Source organism: Oryzias latipes, chromosome 14 (assembly GCF_002234675.1).
Source record: "Oryzias latipes chromosome 14, ASM223467v1".
Lineage (NCBI taxonomy): Eukaryota > Metazoa > Chordata > Actinopteri > Beloniformes > Adrianichthyidae > Oryzias > Oryzias latipes.
In genome coordinates, this window is record NC_019872.2 from 20786403 (window position 1) to 20800574 (window position 14172).

The 14172-nt window shown below is 42.1% G+C and overlaps 1 protein-coding gene across 1 annotated transcript in view; it reads left to right on the forward strand.

Moving 5' to 3' along the window:
• Positions 1-980: 980 nt before the first annotated feature.
• The window catches only part of fam222b (family with sequence similarity 222 member B), a 30401-nt gene continuing 17209 nt past the window's right edge, over positions 981-14172 (forward strand). The window contains exon 1 of the mRNA XM_023962284.1: positions 981-1117. The gene's annotated coding sequence lies outside the window, so the exon portion shown is untranslated. The remainder of the gene's footprint in view (positions 1118-14172) is intronic.

Sequence of the window (14172 nt, forward strand, 5' to 3'; positions counted from 1 at the left end):
AGCTGAAGGCAAGTGCCTTGGCGGCACAAACTCCAGTCACTGAACTTGGCTTTTGGGACCAGGAACGTCACATCTCTAGGAGGGAAGGGGTATGAGTTTGTGCAAGAGGTTGAGAGATACCGGCTAGATAAAGTTGGGCTCACCTCCATGCACAGCCTGGGCTCTGAAACTCAGTCCTTCAATAGAGGTTTGACTCTCTACCATTCTGGAGTTGCTCATGGTGAGAGGCGGCGGGCTGGTGTGGGCTTACTAATGAGCCCCCATCTCAGCTGCCAGGTGTTGGCGTTCACCCTAGTTGATGAGAGGGTCATGTCCCTTCGCCTGCAGGTGGGTGACAGGTCTCTAACTGTAGTACCCTGCTTTCATGGTGTCTCTCGAATGAGTACTGGAAAATGCCCCAAAGAGAGAATCCATTGTCTTCATGGGGGAATTGAATGCCCATGTGGGCAACAACAGCGGCATCCGGTAGGATGGGTAGGAATAGCCTCCCTGGTCTTAACTCGAGCGGTGTTTTGTTGTTTGACTTTTGTGCTCCTCATAATTTGTCCATAACGAACACCATGTTAAAAATCAAGGGTGTCCAACAATACATTTAGCATCAGGACTCCCTTGGCTGAAAAAAAAAAAAAAATAAATAAATTAAAAAAAAAAAAAAAAAATATATATATATATATATATATATATATATATATATATATATATATATATATATATATATATATATATATATATATATATATATATATATATATATATATATATATATATATACACACCATTGTTGATATTACTTTCTTTATTTACAGTTACATATTTATAGAAGACAATTTGTAAATGTCAACGTGTTTTTGTTTTACCCTAATTTTCTTAAATTATTCGGTGATTTGGGTGAGGGATCACTGTGGCCGTGGGTCGTGATCTGCGTGGACTGTACCTTTAAAAGATTCGTGCGTCCTGCGCAGTCTGGAACAGCCGCAGCCAGGGCGCATGCGCCGGAAGTTGCTGCCGCAGACAGCAGCAGTGATTCGGGCAGCGCAGGGTAACGGGAGAAAATCTGTCCGCTCTAAACCATGGCTACGTTCTTCTGAACGATGCCTTTCGCCGACTTCCACGAAGAGTAAGTAGTTCCCGCTTCGTGGGCCACTCGCAGTTCGGAAGCTTTCGGCATCTGGTTGAGCCGGAGTCGCGTAGATTTAGGCAGGAGGCTGTGGAGGCAACAATGGGACTGTATGTTTGAGACTGTGTCTGGGACTGGGCTAGCAAAGCTAACCAGGCAGTCAGCTGGCACTGACTGGCAACCTGCAGGTTTAAAGCTTTGTTCATCTGTTTTAACCCCTTTAAATACGGTAACAGTTTTATTTTTAGCATTTAATTATGCTTTCATTTTGACAGAACTAGCTCTGTGTGTTTAGAGCTTTTTAAAGCTAGTTTAGTGTGGCAAAACAAGAAGTACAAGAGACCGGTTTACCTGCCAAATTACAGTCAATGTTACGGGCAGTTTGGTGGAAAAAAAAGTGTTGGTTTTAAGTGCTAGCTAAAGTGAAGTCGGTTATTTTTCAACCGCAAGTAGTTTGCCTGATTTGGTGACCCGCTGCTAGTTTACCCCCCCCCCACCGAGTCGGCTCTGCTTTCAGCGGCGGAGGACGGAACTTGCACCTGCAGGAGCAAAAGTGTTAAAGGTGATAACAAAAGGTTGACGTCACCGGGCTCATCCTGATCCTGCCGCACAACCTCGACCACCAAGAGGGGAGCAGAGGGAGCACTTTCGGGAGGAGGAGGAGGAGGAGGAGGAGGAGAGCATCTTTTTTTGTCATTTCTTCCAGCGTGTCTGGAAGGAGAAGCTCTAACCAGATCTCTGGTGTCCTAAGGGCGCACTTAACTGATGGGATTGATCGACGTGTCGCCCCGTCTGAAGCTGATCTTTACGAGGTGGAATGTTAATGTTGCCACAGCGTGTCGGTGTGTTGTCTTTAGCCTGCTTCCAGTCTGGCTTCTATTGATGTAATCGCACTGTAATGTCATGGAGCTTGACGGATTTGATTAAAAAAGCAACACTGCAGTGAGACTGACTCTGCTATGGAGGCTGTGCACGTGGTAACATGGAACAGATGCATTATTAGTGGAAAAACGAGCTGTTGTGTTTACATTTATACCCCTGTTTTATTGTAAGACTAGCTGCGCTTTGCATTAAAGAAAGCTTTTATTATTCCCTTCTTTATAACAAAGGTGAAACTGTTAGATTTATGGCAGTAGGGAGGATGTGCTCAGTGATATCCTGTGCTAACTCAAACAAGAGCCTGATATTACTTAGCCCAAAGTGCAGTTTTGCAGTGCTCTACATTTTCCAAAGAGCAGATAATTAAATCTCAGACCTTGTTGTTGGAAAAACTAAAGGCTCAAGACTCTGAAATTATCCTGCAGTAGGAACCTACTTTGCATTTGGGTGCTATGTTTCCCAGCACAATGAAGATTAATTAGGTCTTAACAGCAAATTACTGTGAGGCCTCTTCCTTCCCGCAAAATGCAGCTCAGCCATAATGACAGCAGTCTGACAAACACGGAGAGGAATCGGTGTAAAATACCTCACATTCTTTGCGGAACAGAGGTTATCAATCTCTTATAATGCACACATTCATTTAGCACTCTCTCACGCATTGATTTAGATGTTTGCTTTTGGTGCCAAACTTGTGACTTTGCGTGTGTTCTCGAACACATGCTTCGGTTTCTATTTATGTCGGAACATGACGTTTGTGTTTGTGCGCACTCATGAAGGCGAGGCAGTCAGTTGGAGTGCCAGGAGCACCTGGTTCATTTGCTTATGTCACGCTGGTCAGCAATGCAGAAAATTGCTGCGTTCCAGCAAATTGAACTACCACTTGAATGCATGTGTTAATTAGATATCTGGGTGGCTTTTCAGCCAGCCTCTCTCCTCCCCTACCCATATGTCATGTGCTGACTCTTTGACCTGTCATTGCAAATCCACAGCCTTTTCCTGAGAGCAAACTGACAAAAAAAACAAGCTTGCTTTTGTTTGTTTTTTTTCCTCTCCTGCACGCCATTGACAAACACACTTGAGCACATTGATCTGCACGTGGATGGAGATTTATCATTTTTCTTAGGAGGACTCCTGCTTTCTTACAGCTGCTTTTAGATGCGGTTAGCATTTTGCAGGAATTTCACCTCTCTGCTGAGACAGCTGGCTTCTCAAAGCAGACCCAATCATTTTGTGTATTTTAAATGTTGCACCACATTTTTCATGTGACAGCCAAACGATATGAATCACATTAGGCTTGTTTCAGACGAGCAGTGATAAGACGATAACATCAACGCGCAGCTTTACTTCTTCTAGGCTACAGAGCAGGACTCTGAATAACAAATTACAAGGTACAAAGAGGGAGCTTTTATGTTTCATCAGTTTTTGGGATTCACAGGCAGCTAATTAAAATGTATTGATTAGTAACAATCCTGATTCTCTTGATTGTTGACTGTGAAATCACTTGGCTAACGGGTGTATTTCTTTTGGATAATTTTCTGTGCTGGAATGAGCCACTTGGCTGATGCTCATTTTGGGTTATTCAAAGCTGCTGATTTGATGTAGCGTATTTAGTGATGTGCTTGAATTGGAAATGTGCAACCGCTTGCTCTCCCTCGTGCCATAAATTTGCTTCTTTCATATTTTAGCAGGAGCCAGCGCATGCTAAATGTCTCCCATGTGTTGTCGCTGTGTTCCCCGTGCATAGCAGGTTTGCAGATTTCTTTTTCACCTAGTCATTTCAGACGTGCCGCATTCGTTGAATGTTTTCCATTTGCTAAATGAGGCTGCCAGCTACTTCCACTTTTCAGTTCTGCAGTCACCGTTGCAGCTGTAAGCCAACACTCACCCACTCAGCCACCCACAAGTTGGAAAAAAGTCTCTGTGAGGACACCGGGTGTGTTCTCTGAGTGCAGTTTCAGACTCACAGTAGATGTTTGGTTGTGTGTTTGTGTGAGGGAGCAAAATCAACAGCAGCCACATGAAGGCATGATGGTCTTCAGGGTTCCAGAAAAGAAAAAAGCTGACCTGCAGAGCTGAGGCTGAGCTGGTATTTACTTTGCTTCTTGAGGTTTGTTTTATTTTGGCTACACTTGCTTGCAGGCGATTGGCCTGATGTCAAGATGCACTTTGTGCCTTTGTTAGTCATATTTTTGTGCTCAGATTTGCGTGGTAGCTGGAAGGGCAAATTAGGTCCCAGGGAGTGATGTTACAAACATTAGAACCAAAGGGATTTCTGAACTTGTTATGTCTTTAGCTTGAGGCTAATCACGGTAGAATCTAAGCCTCCTGGTGACATTTGCAGCCGTTAGTGCATGAACAAGACCTGGTCCGGGTGATCAGGCTTATCAGAGACACTGCAGATGACAGGCTTGTTTATCCGCCTCCATCTCACAGGAACAGCAGAAGAACAGGGCAGATACTGTTATCTGTTTATAGCATATGATAAGGTCGTCTCATTCGGATCACTGACCCTCCACCGGCGGTATCCACCCGCTGCACCAAATGTTCTGTCAAAAGTGATTGCTAAATAAGCCCAACGGCGCTCTTAAGTAATCCTAAGAGAAAGCATCTGCATGTGCATGATGACTCCTGCAGTTTTCCAAAGTCCATGCCAGTTGCACACATATCAGGACCTCATTAGCCATCGACTGAGAGGCTCAGAGTCTGATTCTGTCTTTAGGGTCATGAGGACACCACAGCAACGTTCCAGTAAAGCTGTGGAGGATATCAAGTGGAGGGGGGGGACAGGGCGAGAGTGAGCTTTAAGTGTCATAGATGGTGCGGCCATGAGATAAGGCTGGCCTGCAAGAGGATTAGAGGAGGGGATGGTACATTTGGTCAGATAATTGGACTTTATTTTGAATATTTCAGAAGAATTGTTAAAACCTAACTTAGTAGGGGGTTAACACTCTGTATGGTGAGTGCTTATGTGGGGTACTCTGAGTGATTGTTTTCTTTAATAGTTGCTATAACAACATTATTTTGTAGGGATGTAACGATTTATTTTAACAATTCGATTCATATACTTATTTGTGGTGATTCATAGTCAATATTGGTTTGTGTACAAACAAGCAAGTAAACAAGAATTAATGGCAAATTCGTTCACGTTTTATAATGCTATAGATCTATCTGATTAACAACCAGCCTCAGAGAAATCGATCTGGTTAGATCACACGAACATAAATCGATTTAATCAATTAATCGTTACACCCCCATTACTTTGTTATTGAAAAACCTGGGCCGTGTTTTGCAGGGCCCAGTAACTTGAAGAGGATGTTGATCTGAGGTTGTAGGGTTGGCTGGGATGTCAGGATCTGTGTTGGGGAGGGATGAGGGCTGAGCTGAGAGAGGGCTGTTGTTGGAGAGCGGTCAGTGCAAGGCACTTTGCCATGACCCTCCTCATTTTATCATGGATTACACCACTTCTCCAGGCCTCAATGGGTGGGTGTCTTTTTCTGTGTGTGAGCAGTGTAGTGGAGAGCAGAGCTCAGAATGGGGTCCTTTATAACCTTTCTAACCCGCTGGTCGTGTTTGCGGCCATTGTTGGCCGCTGTGAATGGTATCTCCGTGCCTTGAAAAGTAACCAGATGACATTCTTCCTGTTGTTCAAAAGGGTCCCAGGTTCTGTTGTGAAAATAGGCTGAAAGGATAGGCGAAGCCTGTGACCTTCTGAGGCTAATCTTTGGCACGTCATTTATTGGCTGTCTGAAGCAAATGCACACCTCACTCATAGATGGCAACATGCAGTTTCAATCACGGTAGGAATTCTTCAGAAGTTACTCCCCCCAAAAAAACTTGTTGGAGTTTTATTGGACTTATTCAAGAATAAAGACTGTGAACTAAATCATTATTCCAGACAGGCAGTGTGTCAGGCACCTACAACGTCCAAACCGTTGGCATCAGGAGCCCTTCTGTACTGCATGCTGAAATGCCAGAGTTGCTGTAAAAGCTGTAGGGGATGAAACGCTCTCACTGATACAGTAAACATGGCAGCAGCTTTCAAATCATTCAGCATTGTTTATGTCGTCTCCTCTCTGCTGTACTTGCTGTCTCCAGCCTGCTGTGTTCCTGGAATTTGCAGAGATGCAGTTGTCGCCCTGCAGGGGGTTGTTGTCTATAATCACAGTACATACTACAGCGGTGTCATCTGCGTAAACTAAGCTAGAATCACACTGTCGTGCTATATTCTCCTGAAACGTTCATTAAGATTTTCTTGTTAAGATTTAATTCCTTTCCCATTTTCACACTAATTCCACCAAGTTTAAAGCTTCATAGCACAGTACATTCAGTTTTCTTTTAACTACAATTGTTGAGTTTCTCCTAATTAAAGAGATGTATGAGTCTTCTTGTAGCCTTTTTCTGATGATGGATGACATATATTAAGAAAGTTAAGCTTAAAATTACCTTTTTTGAAAAAATTTTTATTCAAATTATTGTAAATCAAGAGTAGATGAAGAAATGCCATTTAAAAATGATTGTATTTATGACATAGCTTCCTATGTCATTTAATGCTGATGCATCCACTTTCAGACAAATAGATCCATGCACGTCTTTGTTTTCCTCGTTTGAGCTGGAATCTGGACCTAAACTGTACGGCTGGATAGCTCTGATATTGCTCACCATTTTTGTTTCACCTGTGGTTGGATTGGGGGTGTGAGGGGCTGTAAGCTAGAGAGAGTGTGTAAACGGAGAGCTCTCAGTTATGGGGGACAGGAAGTGGACCAACAGTCCCGTGCAGCAGAAGTGAATTTCTAAAGAACTTCTACTGCTCTGCGGAAACTGTCCTAGAAAAAGTTTTTTGTTGTTGATAAAAATGGCACATTCATAATTAAAAGACCATTGGCATCGATTTTAAAATGGCTCAAAAAATGATCAGACTGGGTCTTTTATAGAGCTGTGTGGAAGTGTTTCTTATCCTGAAAGCTTACTCATACCAGGCCGCAGTTTTTTTTTTCTTGGACGTGAACACAAAAAGATTTCACGTTGAAGGAAAAAATGTGTGTTAAAAAAATTCAGTACGTAAAGTAAGATGTTTAGGTATGGCTGTAGAGCCAATCAGAAGAGAGCTAGATCCAGCGCAGATGGGGTATGATCTATATTTCTCACGTTAAAGGGAAGGTAACGAAAAAAATGCTCAATTTACAAAAGCTGATTCAAACAACAGATCTAAGGCTGATGCAAATGTGCATCTGATCAGGATAAATAAAAACATAGGTAAAAATGTTAGAAAATCTTTGTTCTTTATCTATGTTATGATTCTCAACTCCTCTACATTTTGGTGTTTCTATTTTTAGTTTTTAAACAACATAAGCCTTTATAAAAGGGCAAAAGAAAGTTGAAAAAATTGACATAGCTCTCCAGCTTTTTTTTATGCAGATGATTGATGATTTTGGTAAAAAAAAAACCGACTTGACCAAATGAACAGGCATCATTAGGATGCCTATTCTCTTGAAGCAGGCCTAAAAACTGCTTTCTTTGTCAACTTATCTCCTGTCAGAGCTTTACCACCTAATCTTAGGGTCACATCTCTTTCAAAAGTCCAACACCTTTTTTCTCGGGGCTTTTTATGCGGTGGAGTGACTGAAGAAAAAAAAGCTGTCTTTTTATGGTGTTACGTTAAAGGACGGGCATGCCATTCTTTCGTTCCGTTTGCAGCCAGGTGACCATTATATGTGGCACATTTGCTGCCTGCGTTCATGTCCACATAAAAAAGGCGAGGTTGTTTATAAAAGAAGCATTGGATTATAAAAGGAAAATGTCAAGTTTTATTCTGTCACTAAGGTGAAGGGGAGAAGTAAAGTAGGAAGGGTGGGTCATAGTATCAAAGATATAATTGAAAGTACTTGTGTGTAAACAGTTCCAAGGCAGGTCGTGTTGATGTGTGATGGGGGGGAACATCCGTCTTGCTGTGCATCTGACGTCTCAGGGTCTCATTGCGAGGGTTTGCCTGTACTGCATGTCGGCTTCCTGTAATTAATAACCAGCAGCCCCCTCACTCATCAGGAGACCAGGTGCTGCTTAGATCGACTGGCACTAAAACGTAGCAGATTTACAGCTCGCACTGTAGTTCCACCGTTGTCGGGATGAGCTCACATATGTCGTCGGTGTGCCTCTTACTGCGTGCAGCCTTGCAGTCTGTATACATGTAAACACACCATCAGAGACCCAAAACAAAGAAATGAATTTTAATGATGCTCAGCTGATGGATTGCTTGTTGGTGAAGGATGTGGTTCATTTAGTCCACTTTGCGTCAAGCACCATTATAGAATTCGCGTTGTGTGCTGTTTAGCAGGGCTCGCTGCCTTGACAGATTGCCACCCTGATGGGGAGATTTACCCAGCCAGCACCGCCAATGGCAGTGACACCATCATTAGGCTTTGATCAGATGCAGTCTGCAGGGGAAAGCACAGAGAGTAATATTCTTGATCTAATTACTAGGAGACATTTCAGGCAGCGTAATGTGTGATTTAACCTCTTGTCAGAGGCTATAAAAGGAAGCTGGGTTAATCTTCATTGCAACCTCCTTTCTGCACAGGGGACAGTGCTTTTAAATTTCCTTTTCCCATGACCCCAGTAAAAACCAGAATGGCAGTGATGTATGCTAAATCACTGATGCAGGCTTGTTTCTTGTATTCTCTGCATGTAGGAGTTCTTTAACCTTTGCATGTTAGCAACAGCTTCTTTCAGAAACCACGCTTTCAACGTCAACAAGCAAACACTGTCCTTTCGATTTTTGTGTTCTGATGACAAATGAGTAGTTTCCCTCTGCAGTCATTTTGCTCCACGTTTTTCGGTCTTTTTGTCTCATCTCCACCCACATGCTGTAGCGTGATGAGTGCAGGGGACCTGATGGAACAAATAGACTGTAAGTGGAGTCAAGGGGTTTTGGGTTAATCAGTCAAACACAGTTGAATAATTCTTTGGACTAGAAGGGATTAGTCCCAAATGCTAGCTGGGCTTTTTGGGCCACCGGAGACACATTGGTTGGAAAACGAGAGAGTTTGGTTCCACTGTTGGTTCGGATTTGGAGTCTGACTAAATGCTGGTTCTTTGGCACCAACTCTCAAAGCTGGTTTTCAACATGCACCAACGCTTTGCTGAGACAGAATGAAGAAACACTTCACTTAAACAACCAAAAACGGGAAAACACAGACCTACCCTAAAAACCAAACTTTCCATTTTTTTATTGTCAAGGATGGCTTTAATAAAAACAAATAATAAAGTTGGCTTGTACAAAACAATTTTTTTCCTGACATTATAGTCATCTGCTGAGAATAAGAGAAAATCAGACAAAGTCCCACTCTGCTCATCTTTTCATCTATTGTAAAAGTGTTCCCAGTGGTCTTTTAGTTATGATTATGCCGTTTGTAGCCCAAATAAAAAAGCCTGTAGTTTTTTTTACGGCAGAGTTTCTTTAGAGAGGCAGTAGTTCATTCGAAATTTCGCTCTGATTTGTGGGCTGGACTGTTGGCGTGGAGACACCCCACCCCCCTTCCCATCACCCATAACTGAACTATTTGCTTACACGTTCTCCTGCTCAAAGCCCCTCACACATCAAACAGCTAAAATGGACAATATCAGAGCTATCCAGCCGTACAGTCCTGAGTCAGATGCCAGCTCAGATGAAGAAAACAAAAACCTACATGGATCTAGTCGACTACGAGTGGATGCATCAGAATGGAGCGGAGCTGCTTGTGGCCCACTCTGTGTCATTTCAATGTCACAAATAAGCTATTTTTCAAAACAGCATTTTTTTAGTCTGCTTCTGATTCACAACAGTTTGAATAAACAAATACTCAGAAATGCAATTTTTAGCTTAATTTTCTTTTTATGCGTCTTCCATACAAGAACATGTATTATTTGTAGAAACAGTCAACTGGAACCCGTACAACCAACCACGAATCAGCTGAGTAATAAATGAAACAAAATTGCTGAACCCCGCACCAGCACTACACACCTAACAGAGAGCCACACAGACCCCCTCAGCATGCTCCATTGCCTCTGAATGAACCAGTCCCCCTTCCCTTTGTTACACAACACAATAAGAATGATGATTTAGGCAAATTAAATGTACACCTTTCTATTTGTGGCTTTTCTTGCTAATAGTGTCTTTCACTGGATCTATCGCACTCGCTCTTCCCTAAAGGTTTCCAGGTTCACTATATTCCCTTTAAATCCTTGAAAAACGCTTTAAAGGAAATTAAACAACTCCCCACAGACACAAACTCTATTTTATTTTTTACAGGATGACTCCTCGCTCATTTTTGGTCCTTTTTTTTTTTTTTAGCTGAAAGCTGATCACATTTTAGGACGTGGCTCTCTGTTGGCACTGGCAAAGTGAAAAGCTTTAGCCAACTGGAGCCTGAACTAAATGACTATCCCTGTTCACATTCCTGGAGCAAAGCATACAGCCTGTTGCCACAAATATTGACATATAAAGTTCTTTTTCAAGTATCATTTGTATCAAACCTTTATTCTACAAACATCAAAGTTTTTGCCAGTTAGAATAGCTGATAGTGTCCTCAAACTTCTGTGACTATTTCTTCTACCGATAAAGTTTTAAATTTAAAGCAAACAAAGTCTCCTGTAATTAAAACAGTAACATATTGTTTGTCAAGACTGGAATATTAGGAATGTTTTCTGAAGCCAGTTTTTCTGCTCTGTGGTCGTCACTCAATCGAGCAATGAAGGGGACTGAACCAAGCCTGACGGTTTGTGGACACGCCCAGAAATACAGTTAAAGAGCTGAACTTTTGATGGTCTCTTCTGTGTTGGATTGAATTCAATTCAGTTTATGATTAAAGCAGTAGTTTAATAATTTAGGGGGTTGTCTCAAAGCATTGAATTGAACTTTATCTCATAGGGAGAAATTTACTACTAGCATTGCACAAAAACATCCAAATCTATGCTTTAATAGGTCCAGATCATTCCAGTGAGGTCAGATTGTCTTAATTTTAAAATACTGGCCTAAATAAGTGACCTATAAAGTACTTGAAAGGATTTTTGGTTTAATCCTAAATATATATTACATATTATGGTTCTTTAATATGAAACTGAAACCGTTTGAACCATCCTGAATATTTATTTCTGTTGTAAAGTTGGGCCTTTAACACTAAAGAGATTGAGGGTTGATTTTGCTGTCTAACAAGCCAGCTTACCTGGTGAAGTCACCTGGCCCCAGCTACTTTTGTCTTCAAACCTGCCTAAAACAGGAAGGCGAAGTTTTCCAACAGTGTTGGAAATTAATTGTGCAGTTCAAAACTCCGCTCAAGCCTTAGTAGGATTTAGTTGGAACTCCCTTTAGTCATGTTTATGTTACTTGTTTGTTGCATTTATTCAATGTTACTTGGCTCTGTGTGGCATTGCTGTTTCATTTTAAGTGCTATGTGTTTCCTTTTCATTTTGTGCTTGTTTTCCTCTGAGCAGATAACCCAGTACCCTGTTATCTCTCACTCCTTCTGCCCCATAGGGCAGTGTGAGGGGGTAGATTGCTTTGCTCTGAAGAGACCCCAATTAGCAAGACTGGCAAGCCTGCTGAAGGTCACTCTCAGAGCTTTGGTGTACGAAAAGGGGAGGCCGGGCCAGACAGTGGTAGCTCTGACGGTGCTGAGGCTCTCAGCTGAACTAAGGAAATATTCTGCTCTTTCATAACCTCCTACAGTACATATACCCCATTTTCATTCCCTCTGCTGTGCAGGCAGAAAAGTTGCTGAGGATTTTAGTAAAGGTCAAATGTTCTTAGCAGATTGTCATGGCATACTGTGACCATATCTGAGAGATACATTTGTCATTAGCTCCAAAGTCCCTCACTTCATCAACCTGTGTCTGGTGTCGGCTATCTCAGGCTGATTGATGGCTCTGTCCTTATTGCAGAGAACTGGGGTCGATGGCAAAAAATTTGCTGCCGGGTGCATTAATGCTGTGTTCAATGGCACAGACCTTTGAGCAAGCCTCATCAGTCTTGACTCATTGGATGGCCACTGGAGATCTGTATAGGCGGGCATGATGCAAGAAGGAAAGAGAGGGAGATCGACCAAAAAAAAACAAAAACTTTTTATCTGCTGGCTTAACTCTATTACTCACATGACCTTGTCTCGTCAATGCAGGCCAGACAGAGGTAATGAAGATTTAGAGTTAAAGTCGGAAGTAGCCACACAGAAAAAAATCTCAGCATCAATACATCTTGAATCGCCAGTGAGTAGTTTAAGCCAGTGTTAGCCAATGCTACACCCTGATAAATGCATAGAAAATATGATGGTACTTTTTAAAATCTTTTTTAGATCAGGAAGGCCACTTGATTATTTGCAACAGGTGAGTTAAGTCAAATCAACATCTAATGACAACAGTAAGGGGTGGGTAGGGCAGGCATGACACAGCAGGGTGGTCTGTTCTAAGGCCGTGGATCGGGCTCTTTTAAAGACCCACTGATAAAAAGAGTGCTTTTGCTGTTTCTAACATATTCCTGTGGTGTTTTTCTAATGATGGAGGACTTGTATTAGGAAAACTAAGCTCAAAATGGCATTTCTAAGTATTTCTTTATTCACATTGCTGCAAATCAGGAGCAGATGAAACATGACGTCTGGGCGGGCCACAACAATCAAAAGGTTCCTGCACTGCTCCATTCCCCTGCATCCACTTATAGACAACTAGATTCATTGTTCACCGTTGTTGCTGTTTCATCCTTTGTTTTCCTCATCTGAGACGGTGGTGACCCCTGAAGGGATATGCCGAAAGGTGAAAGGCATTTTTGTTGGACCGGTAATGTTAGGTTGGGGGTGTAATGTGCTGTAAGATAGTGGGAGAGGGTGTAAACAGAGCGCTCTCAGCAACAAGGAGGAGAAGGGGTTTGGGGTTGCGCCGCACCAATTCAGAGGCAATTCTCTAATAAACTATTGCTGCTCTGCAGACACTACGTTCTAGAAAAAACCCTAATTTTAAATAAAAGACCAAATATGATTGGAGTGGTGTTTAAAGGTTTCCAGGAAATAATACTTAAAAATGTTTTTTTATTTTTTTTTATTTCATTCTTTAACTGCAGCGTAATAGAAAGTCAAACAGCTTTTATTCTACTCAGGGCTTTTGTCAGATTGTAAATTTAAGCAACTAAATCTACAATTTAGGACTTGAAAGTGAACTTTTCTCATTTGCTTTGAAAGTGTAGCCTCTCTTTTTTTTTTTTTTTTGTACATCAACCAGTACCTGTGTGGGAGGGAAAAACTGGCTCCATGACAACACCAGTACACACCAGGGTTGTGCGTAGGCTCACATTTAGACAGATGGACGGCCCTTTGAGCTAAGGAGGACCGCGGGTTCCCATGCTGTCACAGAGGTGAGATGTTTGCTGAGCCAGTGTTTGCCCTGCTCTCCAGAGTCGCCGCCTGGCTGCCCTCTGCTCCAACACCTTCTCCACCGGCAAAGGAGCTGGGAGCAGACCAGCTTAGATATGCATACCTACCAAAGAGAGACTGCAAATGTTGTATGCAGTGGTAAAGTCTAAAAGACTTACTTCTTTTCCCAGATCAGTCAAAGGGTAAAACTGGATATGATTTTTTTTCCTGGAGTAGTCTGTGGGCATAGGTGGGGGTTGCTTGGACTCCTTGGAGGTCAGACTGCCATGGAGGGTGCTGACCTTACAACACCCATATGGACACATTCTGTTTTACTGCACAGCTTAAAATGAACAAACAGCGATCTACTTTTAACTTGTTTATACTAAACTTTTTAGGGTATATATTTAGATTTTAGCTAGGTTTGTTCCCAGGCCGTTTCCTGCTAGGTTCAGTGAAGTCTGAATGAAGACCTTCTATTTTTGGTTCTCTTCCAAGGCAAAAACTAAAAAGAAAAAAAGAGTAAAACGTAATTTTCAACATCTATACCTAAAACTAAACTTCAGCTTTAGTCAAAATTATTTTAAACTGGTGCTCATGATTGTGTTAAGATGCTTTGCGTCTTTCTCTTTCAACATGTTATTGACTTGGACCTGTATGTTTGTAGTCTCTGTGTCAACGAGGCCGCAGAGCATGGTGTGCCGAAAAACCTAAACATTCCGTGTGCGCTCTGTTAGAGGTTCATTTTGATTGACTGAACTTGTGCTATTCAAGAAAAAATAAAGCACATTAGCAGCTATATCAGCGGTA